The following is an 11558-nucleotide window of genomic DNA, read 5'->3' as shown; positions in this document are numbered from 1 at the left end:
TACCCACGACCGAAGGAGACAATGGTAGAGGACGTCTATAGGATGGGCGGGAAGGAAACTAGAGAGGCTGTGGAGGCCAAGTTAGTGGTAATGCAGGTTGAGGAGTAGCACATTCAAGTAGAGAGGTATTTTTTCAGGATTACAGGGCTTAGCTCTATGTTTTTTTGGGTAAGACCGAGTCTGAGGCATCTGATGCAGTGATCACAAGTACTATTTTTGTCTATGACCAATGGCTACTATTTTATTTGATCTGGGGTATACTTATTCATATATGTCAGTGAAATATGCCTTGGGCTTTGTTGCACTTTGTGATATACTTTATTCCCCCATCCATGTTTTGAACCTTGTTGGAGAGTTGGTCATAGTCACTCATATTTATCGTGCTTGTTCTGTGATATTTATGGAATTTAGACTTGGGTTAACTTAGTGATTTTTGACATGACCGATTTTGATGTAATCTTAGGCATGACTTGGTTGTCCCCATATTTTTCTGTTCTTAATTGTAATGCAAAAATTGTGACTCTAGAGATCCTGGGGAGGGAAAGGTTAGAGTGGGAACGGGTGTACAAGCCTAAGCCAGCTAAATTCATATCTTTTTTCTAAGCTAGAAAAGTGGTAGGGCAAGGTTGTTTGGCTTATATGGCCCATATTCGAAATGTTGAGGTAGAGTCTTCTTTTACTGAGTATATTCCAATAGTGTGCGAATTTCCAGAAGTATTTCCTACAGACTTTCCCAGTATGCCTCCTCATAAAGATATAGATTTCTAAATTGACTTAGAGTAGTACATTCGTCCAATTTTTATTCATTCCTACCTTATGGCTCCAGCAGAGTTGAAAGAGCTTAAGACTCAAATCTAAGAACACCTTGATAATTAAGGGATTCATCCATCCCAGTGCTTCTCCGTGAGGTGCTCCGATAATGTTTGTTAAGAAAAAAATGGTAGCATGAGAATGTTCATTAATTACCATCAACTGAATAAGGTCACCATCCGAAATAAATATCCTTTGTCATGTAGTAATGACCTCTTCGATCAGTTACAAGGTGCATCAATCTTTTCGAAAATTGATCTCAGGTCTGGGTACCATTAATTGAAGATTAGGCTTGAGGATGTGCCCAATATGATTTTTAGAACCAAGTACGAGCACTATAAATTCTTGGTGATGTCATTTGGGCTGACCAATGCATCTGCAACATTCATGAGTTTGATGAATGGGGTTTTCAAACCATTATTAGATTCAGTTGTTATTGTGTTTATAGACGATATCTTGGTGTATTCGAAGAGTGAACAGGAACATGCAAATCATCTTCGTACTATTCTAGGTGTTCTAGAAAACCAGAAGTTGTATGTAAAACTCTTTAAGTATGAATTCTGGTTACCTTCTGTTACCTTTTTGAGTCATGTTATTTGAAAAGAAGGGGTAATGGTAGACCCATGAAAGATTGAAGTAGTTAAAAACTGGGTCCAGCGTAGTTCCGTGACTGAGTTAGGAGTTTTGTGGGTTTGGCAAGTTATTATCGCAGGTTCGATAGCAATTTTACGTGTGTCGCCACTCATTTCACCAAACTAACTAAAAAAGAGGTACTATTCAAGTGGACTGATAAATGTAAAGAGAGTTTCCAAAAGCTTAAGACTTTTCTGACCACAGCTCCTATTTTGACCTTGTCGATCATAGACTTTATTGTTTATTGTGATGCTTCACATTCAGTTTTTGGTGCTATGTTGATATAGGATAAGAACATTGTAGCCTATGCTTCACGACAATTGAAGGTGTATGAGAGAAACTATCTGACTCATGACTTAGAGTTGGCAGCGGTAGTGTTTGCCCTGAAAATCTAGAGACATTACCTTTATAGTGTCAAGTGTGAGGTATTTACTAATCACCGCAGTTTGCAGCATCTGTTCACCCAGCAAGACTTGAATTTGATACAAGAGAGATGGATAGAGTTGCTCGAATACTATGATGTTACCATCCAGTATGATCTAGGTAAGGCTAATGTAGTAGCAGACGCATTAAGCCAGAAATCGATTAGCATAGGAAATCTAGCATGTTTGGGAGCTTACAAGCGGCTCATAGCTAGAGAGATTCAAGCCTTGGAGGCCAGGTTCATGAGACTAGGCATCTTAGAGAAGGGTGGGGTGATGGCCAATGTTGATCTAAGGCCTACTTTTATAGAGGAAATTAAGACCACAAATTTGAAGATGTAAACTTGAATGAGATTAGAGAAAAAAATTTGATAGGCAAGGCCCAAGATTCAGAACTTGATGCAGGAGGGGTGCTCAACTTTAGGGGAAGGATTTTTGTTCCCCGGGTGGATGTCATAATTCAAAAAGTTCTATCTGAATCTCATGGTTCGCGGGACTTTATTCGCCTAGGAGTAACCAAGATGTATCGAGATTTGAAACGTCTATACTAGTGGCCAGGTATGAAGAAAGACATAGCTGAATATATAGCCAAGTGCCAGAATTGATAACATATAAAATATGATCACCAAAGACATGCAGGTTTACTTCAAAGAATGCCCTTTCCTGAATAGAAATAGGAGAGAATAGCCATGGATTTCATGGTAGGACTTCCCAAGACCTTGGGAAAGTATGATTCCATTTAGCTGCTGGTTGACAGGTTGACAATGTTATCACACTTCATTCCGATTAGGATGGACTACAACGCGCAACAATTGGCAAGGATTTATGTGAAGGAGATAGTAAAGTTGCACGGGGTGTCCCTTTCCATCATTTCAAACAGTGGTACACAGTTTACCTCTAAATTTTGGGAAAAGTTGCATGAAGAGTTGTACATTCAGCTCACTTTCAGCTCTTCCTTCCATCCACAGACAGACGAACAATCAAACAATCAGAGAGGACTATCTAGGTGCTGGAAGATATGTTGAGGACATATGTGATCGACTTTGGGGGGACATTAGGACAAGTTTTTGACCTTGTGTGAGTTCTCCTATAACAATAGTTACCATTCCAATATTGAGATGGCACCCTTCGAAGTTTTTTATGGGAGGAGATGCCGATCTCCCATAGGATGGTTTGAAGCTGGAGAGGTGGAGCCTTTGAGGATAGACTTAGTGAGGGATGCTCAAGCTAAGGTAAGAAGCATCTAAGCTAAGCTTCTAGCAGCTTAGAGTCATCAAAAAGAGTATGTTGACCGTAAAGTGAGGGATATGACATTCCAAGCAGATGAGCAAGTGCCCCTAAAAGTATTATCCATTAAGGAGGTAATGAGGTTTGGTAAAAAGATCAAGCTCAATCCTCACTATATTGGTCCTTTTGAGATTCTTGACTGTGTAGGGCCAATTGTGTACAGATTGACCTTATTACTAGATTTTCTGGAGTGCATCCGGTGTTCCATGTATCGATGCTGAAAAGGTACCATGGAGATGGGGATTACATTATTAAATGAGACTCATTTTTGTTAGATAAGGATCTTCAGTATGAGGAAGAGCCAGTTACAATCCTTCATCGCGATGTCCGAAAGTTGATGACTAAGGAGATCAATATCGTAAAGGTTCAATGAAAATATTATTTTGTGGAGGAAGCTACTTAGAAAATCGAGAAGGACACGCAAGACAAGTATCCACAGTTGTTTGCCGAAGCAGGTACTACTTTATCTCTACTTTAGCCTTATTTTTCCTAGTTGGTCACTCGGGGATGAGTGATGGATAAATTGATATCTATTATAATGGATTATTCCCGTCGTTATGGATAGGACAATGAAAAAGAAATTTGGGCCATAAAATTTTGGATAATAACTTTAATTTTTTTTAGCCTAGGTCAGACTTGAATGAATTCTGAGTCAGGTGAGGTCTAGAGTGACCTTGTGATAGGTGGGGGATCTAATTGGCATATTGATTTAGTTAGTTGATAGCCAAGATGATTCAAAGCATTTACGCTATATGGAATCAAATTTGGGTGAGTAAAATTCCTAGAATTGGGTTTGTCGTGAAAGGTATGATTTAAGACACTATGTATTGAGGATGTGTTGTGAAATGGAGGTTTGGAGCTCAAATTACAAACTCTCTATTTTCATACAACCTGCCAGAGCGGGGCCTCCAGAGCGAGATGTTCCCGTTGTGGCGGGATAGTCGCGAGTTAATACGGGGTAAAAACCCTAGAAATAGTTTTCTGCATAGAAACTGTTCTTAAGACGTAGGAGGCGACCCAAGTCATTTTGATCACTTTTCCACGGATTTTCACTCCAAAAGTAATATTTATACTCCCTAAATTCATAATTCGATTTCTAGAACCCATAAACTATGGTGGGTGATCAATATAGGAGGGTTTTGGCCTGTGGGTAATGGTGAAAATTAGCCCTAGGTGAGGTTTAGGATCATGAGTTGGTCTAACAGGGGAGTTATACTATAATTGAGTAAAGTAGACCATTATATTGATCCTTTGTTTGCATTTACTATCTTTAGACCAAGAACAAGCGGAACGAACCCGTAAAGGGAAAGCTCCTGCACCTTAGAGTTATTGAAACTCGAATTCGAGGTAGGTAATGATTTTGTTTCCCATATGTATGTTGTTGCTTAATTACTTCATTATATGCATATATGTCTATGAATAAGGAAGCATACTTTGAATTATGTGAAATGATTACTACTGGCCTGATTTGTGATGAACTTGTTCTTGGTGATATAATATTGACTATTGATTAAAATTGAGGCTGCTTTGTATATTTGGATCGGGTGTCACATTTTGACACATAATTTGATCATGTGTCACATTCCGACACACATTTGGATTGGGTGTTACATTCTGACACAATCCTTTGATCTAGTGTCATGTTTCAACACATAATAAGTTATTATGTATATATATGTGTTGCTTATAATATTGGGTTTACTTGTCCATGACTTACTTACTGGCTAGCCGCATGATCCTATCAATACACTGTTGATTTTGTGCATTGATACTACACTTGCTCTGTCTTTGTTGAGTACAAGACATATTCAGTCGGCTGCGGAGAGACCTCGCTTAGGGGAGTGATAGTTGTTCGAGTTCAAGGGTGAGCTATTTCTTTAGGCTGTAGACTCTCTTTTATTCCTAGTCCTTCTTCTAGGACTTATACTTTCAGACACTATTGTTATATTTTTTTCGAGATTGCATCCCCTTTAAAGACTTGTTAGTTGTTTAGAGTTTTGGTACGATTGACTTTCAGTTTTTAGGATGATTTTTTGCATGTTTTACATGCGTTGACTGGATTCTAGCTTTGTTTATGAAAACTCAGCCCTGTTATTTATATCTAAGCTACTGCTGTATCTTTAATCTTATTATATCTCGTCAGTGTTGTTATTTTTGGGTTGTATAATTAGTTCTCCCACCGGAGGGTTAGTGTGGGTGTCAATCACGACTGGTGTGGATCATGACAAATAATCATTTCTTTTTAATTGTAGACGTAATTAAACAAATATTTAATAGCAAAATAATTAATACACGCCTAATCAATTAATGCATTTAAATTTGTTGGATTGCCCAATGCATCAACTTTTTATTTAACAACAGGGGTATTCACATGTATATGATATAGATGTATTCATAAGGTTTCATATGCTAGACTGACATACTTTACCTTGTTTGATATATTAATACATTACGTTCTATACGCTTGATATATTAATACATTAAGCTATATTATTTGTATTCATTTGAAATCAATGTATTTATATGTTAGTATATTTGAATTCAATTGGATACTATTTTGTGTTATGTTCTATTTTCTCTTTTTCTGGATTGTCCAATGTATCAAATTTTTATTTAATATCAGGGGTATTCATATGTATTCTTAATGGTATTTAAATTGTCGCATTATATATTAATACATTAAGTTTCTATGATGGGTTGCATCCTTGATATTTTAATCGGATATGTCAAATTTTAATAAGAACAATGGAGACAATGGAAGAAGAGATGTATTCCAAATTTTTCGTTAATCTATTTAGATTCCAATTGGATATACCTTCAATAGGTAAATAGTAGTTGTTAATTTAATAATGGAAAGTTGAGAGTTTTAGGGATGTAAATAAAGGGGTGTCAATTATAGTAATTGACTTTATCTTATTTAGTGTATTATATTTATGACTGTATTACTATATAAATAAAAAAAATATATTTATACAAATATACAGCTAGTTATAAAGATAAACTATAATCATTCTTGATATATAACATACTTATAGTTATTCAAATTCAATAACCCTCTAACTATAACTATTTATGTAAATTGCTCTATTTTTAATCCATTTCCGTATGTTTATTTATGTAACTCACGTGTAGTTAAGAACAACAATTCAAAATTTATTTTTCAACATGAATCAATGTACGTACATGCAAATAACAATGTCATGTCGTTTTTAGCAATTAATTAATTAACGAAAAAACTATGTTACCGAGTAAATATAACTACTACATATGTTTACTATGCATAATTATAATTTTAAAATATTATCAATTCTCATTATAATTAGGGTTTTATAATAAATTTTTCTCCTTGCTCACCTCTCTCATTTCTCCTGTCGCTTCCTCTCTTGCTCCTTCACTACTTCTCTCTATCCCACCCATATCTTCCTCTTCATAGAATATATCCTATAATGCTTCACTCTATTTTTTATCATTTAAAATTATATCTAACAGTGGCACTCAATAGCAGAGGCATACAATTCATTCAATTGTATTTTGTCATATACAATGAATATATACATAGGAGAAAGAAAGAATATATACATAGGAGAAAGAAAAAAGATGCTTGTATCAACTATATCAATTGTAACAATCTAAGGGTTGTATCAAATACAATCTTGTATTAATTGTATGTATCAACCTATATGTATCAAATATAATCAGTATTTTTGTATTATGAATGAATACAAGCGATACAAAAGCGAATGAATACAAGTGGTATAATGTATCATTTGATGTGAGGTCAAAAATACATATATTAATCATTATTTGCCTCACATTTAATCTTTTCATTATTGTTTTTGAGCATGAAATTTATGATTTGTGCTTAATATTATATTTTTATGTGTAAAGTTAAAATGTCGTGAAAACGAAGAGATTTGAGGCCAAAACTAATTAAAGATGAATAGGCATATAGTAATATAGATGTCTATAGAATTATTTGTTTACGAATCTTGTACATTTGAATAGATTGCATTGATTTGGAATCTCAACGAAAGGAAAAGGCTCAAGTCCCGAAGTGAAGTGTTGATTAATTGAGGAAAGTGGACTTGTCGACCCTTGTTAAGTGTATAGAATCATGTATTTCCTTGTTGTTTGTGTTGGGGAATAATGAGACTTGGTGATGGATTGAATTTTTCATATTGAATGATCCTAATGATGAAAAAGGGGTAACAAAAGGCGACTTGATTTATATATATTGATGTGTGATGTATTGAGGATAATTTGAAAGGTTTATTGATTCGTTGTGGATGTTGTATCACGATTGTGTTGTTGTGAGTTGTGCATTGATATGAAAATGGTCATCTCTTTATGATTTGTGTGAACATGCTTATTTGCATTGATTCTGAGACACGGTTGTGACAAGTGTTGTGTGAACTGAGGAAGAGTAAAAAATCAAAAAGGATGTACCGTTTCGAGGGACGTGTCGCAATCACATGCCGTGACAGATTCTATTATCAAGGGTCGTGTCGCACGCTGTGACAGATGCATGGACTGATAAGTCCCCCATGAGTCCCGGACTGAGAGACAATGGGTGTGTATTGTTAGTTCATTCATGCATCACCATACTTGGCATTGCATTTTATTGTATTGCATATCTTTATCATTATGAACTTGTAAGTGCCTTTTTGTGGAACTTGTGATTGATGAATATTGTACTTGTTGTTGGGGATCTATCATTGTTAGAGTGTTGTTGTTGAGTTGTGTGCTATGTAAATTGTGACATGTTAGGTTGGCTGCTTTTGTGTAGGTTGTAGTTGTGGAGGTTCAGTTGGAGTGGTAGAAGTACCCGTATTCTATATTTCTTGACTTTGTGTTTAGGATTTTACTTGCTGAGTACCATGTTATTTACTACTCACCCATTGCTTTAAAATTTGTGTAGGTACGAGCCGGATCTTCGTGATAATCTCTCTTCTCTTCTTGTCTGAGGCTTCCTGTGGAGATTTATGCGGTAGTTGTTTGTCACTTCAGCAGTTCTTTTTCTCTTATTTATGATCTTGTTCTAATTTAGAGACAATATCATTTGAGACTTATGTTTTTCGTTCAGATCTATTGTAATATATTAGAGGCTTGTGCACGCGACATTAGGCTTTGGGGGTTTAATTAATTTGATTTTGTTATCCACGTTATTATTTATTGTTAAACTGCCATTCTTATTTTTCTTCCGCATTTTATGGTTATATTTGGATTTTAGGTTCACTTGTGTTGGTGGGATAAGGCGAGTATCATCACTTCCATTTTTGGATTGTGGGGTGGGGGGAGGGGGGAAATTAGAATCCGAGTTAAGTTAAAGTGTATCGCTAGAATTTCGGTTATAGTTCGGGAGTACTTATGTCTTATCCCTATTTTATATGATTAATTAACTTATCCACATAGGCGCTTGAAAAGGTGTGCAAATCTTTTTCCAAATTTTAAATAAAAAAATATTTAGTGGGGTCATTTATCATGTGTTCAAATGCATAATTGAAATATGTCATAGTTCGAGTGTCTAAATAAAATATACCGACAAGTTTAAGGAACTTTCAATGCATTTCGCCAATAAAAATACTACATGAGTCTTCAGTGCATATCTGAAACACAAAGATAATGATAAAAAGCTTCCATCGGAAGATGAACGATGATAACTAAAATTACAAAAGACGATGTGAGCACTAAGTGGTGATATCAAACTTAGAAGTACCTATCATTGCATCTAAAAAGCAAGTACTGCCCGAATGGACTAAATAAGGGATGTGGTGGATACTCAGTAAGCTTGTCATAAAATAGTAATGGCAATTGTTTTTTGCGAAGATTGGAATCAAAATCGAACCAAGCTGACACACAAACCTACTATTAAGCAGAAGCAAAAATATATATATGTCGAATTGGGACAAGAAACCTATACTGTCACAATACTCAATAAGTTGTATAAACGACTTATTAACTAGTGGGACAAGATTTAAGAAGCATATGAAATAATTTTCTTACTACCAAGCATAAGCAAAAAGAAAAAATATATATATTAAATTGGGACAAGAAACCTATATTGTCACAATACTCAATAAGTTGTATAAAAGACCTATTAACTAGTGGGACAAGATTTAAAGCATATGAAATAATAAGCAAGATTTATACATCGTTCCAGACTATTTTCTTCTCTGTGATTTTAGTTTTGCTTATTCATTTTTAATATATTTACTTATTATAGTTTCACACCTACATATCGATGTATTTGTAGTTCAATACGGAATATGTCTAACTGTCTCAAGCGACCTTTCTTGCTTTTTTTCTTAATGTATGCAATGTGCACTTTCTAGCGAACGTAGTCATTTCTAATTTTATCTATTCTTATATGTTCATGCATTTATTTTAACATCTGCACTTCTACAATACTTATCTCGTGAATATGTTCCATTTTTATAGCCCAACATTCATTACCATGTAGTATTATCAATCTTATAATTATTCTATTGAATTTACCTTGAACTTTTATGGACATTTTTCTATTACATAACAAGTTTAAGGAACTTTCAATGCATTTCGCCAATAAAAATACTACATGAGTCTTCAGTGCATATCTGAAACACAAAGATAATGATAAAAAGCTTCCATCGGAAGATGAACGATGATAACTAAAATTACAAAAGACGATGTGAGCACTAAGTGGTGATATCAAACTTAGAAGTACCTATCATTGCATCTAAAAAGCAAGTACTGCCCGAATGGACTAAATAAGGGATGTGGTGGATACTCAGTAAGCTTGTCATAAAATAGTAATGGCAATTGTTTTTTGCGAAGATTGGAATCAAAATCGAACCAAGCTGACACACAAACCTACTATTAAGCAGAAGCAAAAATATATATATGTCGAATTGGGACAAGAAACCTATACTGTCACAATACTCAATAAGTTGTATAAACGACTTATTAACTAGTGGGACAAGATTTAAGAAGCATATGAAATAATTTTCTTACTACCAAGCATAAGCAAAAAGAAAAAATATATATATTAAATTGGGACAAGAAACCTATATTGTCACAATACTCAATAAGTTGTATAAAAGACCTATTAACTAGTGGGACAAGATTTAAAGCATATGAAATAATAAGCAAGATTTATACATCGTTCCAGACTATTTTCTTCTCTGTGATTTTAGTTTTGCTTATTCATTTTTAATATATTTACTTATTATAGTTTCACACCTACATATCGATGTATTTGTAGTTCAATACGGAATATGTCTAACTGTCTCAAGCGACCTTTCTTGCTTTTTTTCTTAATGTATGCAATGTGCACTTTCTAGCGAACGTAGTCATTTCTAATTTTATCTATTCTTATATGTTCATGCATTTATTTTAACATCTGCACTTCTACAATACTTATCTCGTGAATATGTTCCATTTTTATAGCCCAACATTCATTACCATGTAGTATTATCAATCTTATAATTATTCTATTGAATTTACCTTGAACTTTTATGGACATTTTTCTATTACATAACAAGTTTAAGGAACTTTCAATGCATTTCGCCAATAAAAATACTACATGAGTCTTCAGTGCATATCTGAAACACAAAGATAATGATAAAAAGCTTCCATCGGAAGATGAACGATGATAACTAAAATTACAAAAGACGATGTGAGCACTAAGTGGTGATATCAAACTTAGAAGTACCTATCATTGCATCTAAAAAGCAAGTACTGCCCGAATGGACTAAATAAGGGATGTGGTGGATACTCAGTAAGCTTGTCATAAAATAGTAATGGCAATTGTTTTTTGCGAAGATTGGAATCAAAATCGAACCAAGCTGACACACAAACCTACTATTAAGCAGAAGCAAAAATATATATATGTCGAATTGGGACAAGAAACCTATACTGTCACAATACTCAATAAGTTGTATAAACGACTTATTAACTAGTGGGACAAGATTTAAGAAGCATATGAAATAATTTTCTTACTACCAAGCATAAGCAAAAAGAAAAAATATATATATTAAATTGGGACAAGAAACCTATATTGTCACAATACTCAATAAGTTGTATAAAAGACCTATTAACTAGTGGGACAAGATTTAAAGCATATGAAATAATAAGCAAGATTTATACATCGTTCCAGACTATTTTCTTCTCTGTGATTTTAGTTTTGCTTATTCATTTTTAATATATTTACTTATTATAGTTTCACACCTACATATCGATGTATTTGTAGTTCAATACGGAATATGTCTAACTGTCTCAAGCGACCTTTCTTGCTTTTTTTCTTAATGTATGCAATGTGCACTTTCTAGCGAACGTAGTCATTTCTAATTTTATCTATTCTAATATGTTCATGCATTTATTTTAACATCTGCACTTCTACAATACTTATCTCGTGAATATGTTCCATTT

Source organism: Solanum dulcamara, chromosome 9 (assembly GCF_947179165.1).
Source record: "Solanum dulcamara chromosome 9, daSolDulc1.2, whole genome shotgun sequence".
Classification (NCBI taxonomy): domain Eukaryota; kingdom Viridiplantae; phylum Streptophyta; class Magnoliopsida; order Solanales; family Solanaceae; genus Solanum; species Solanum dulcamara.
This window is presented reverse-complemented; position numbering follows the sequence as displayed.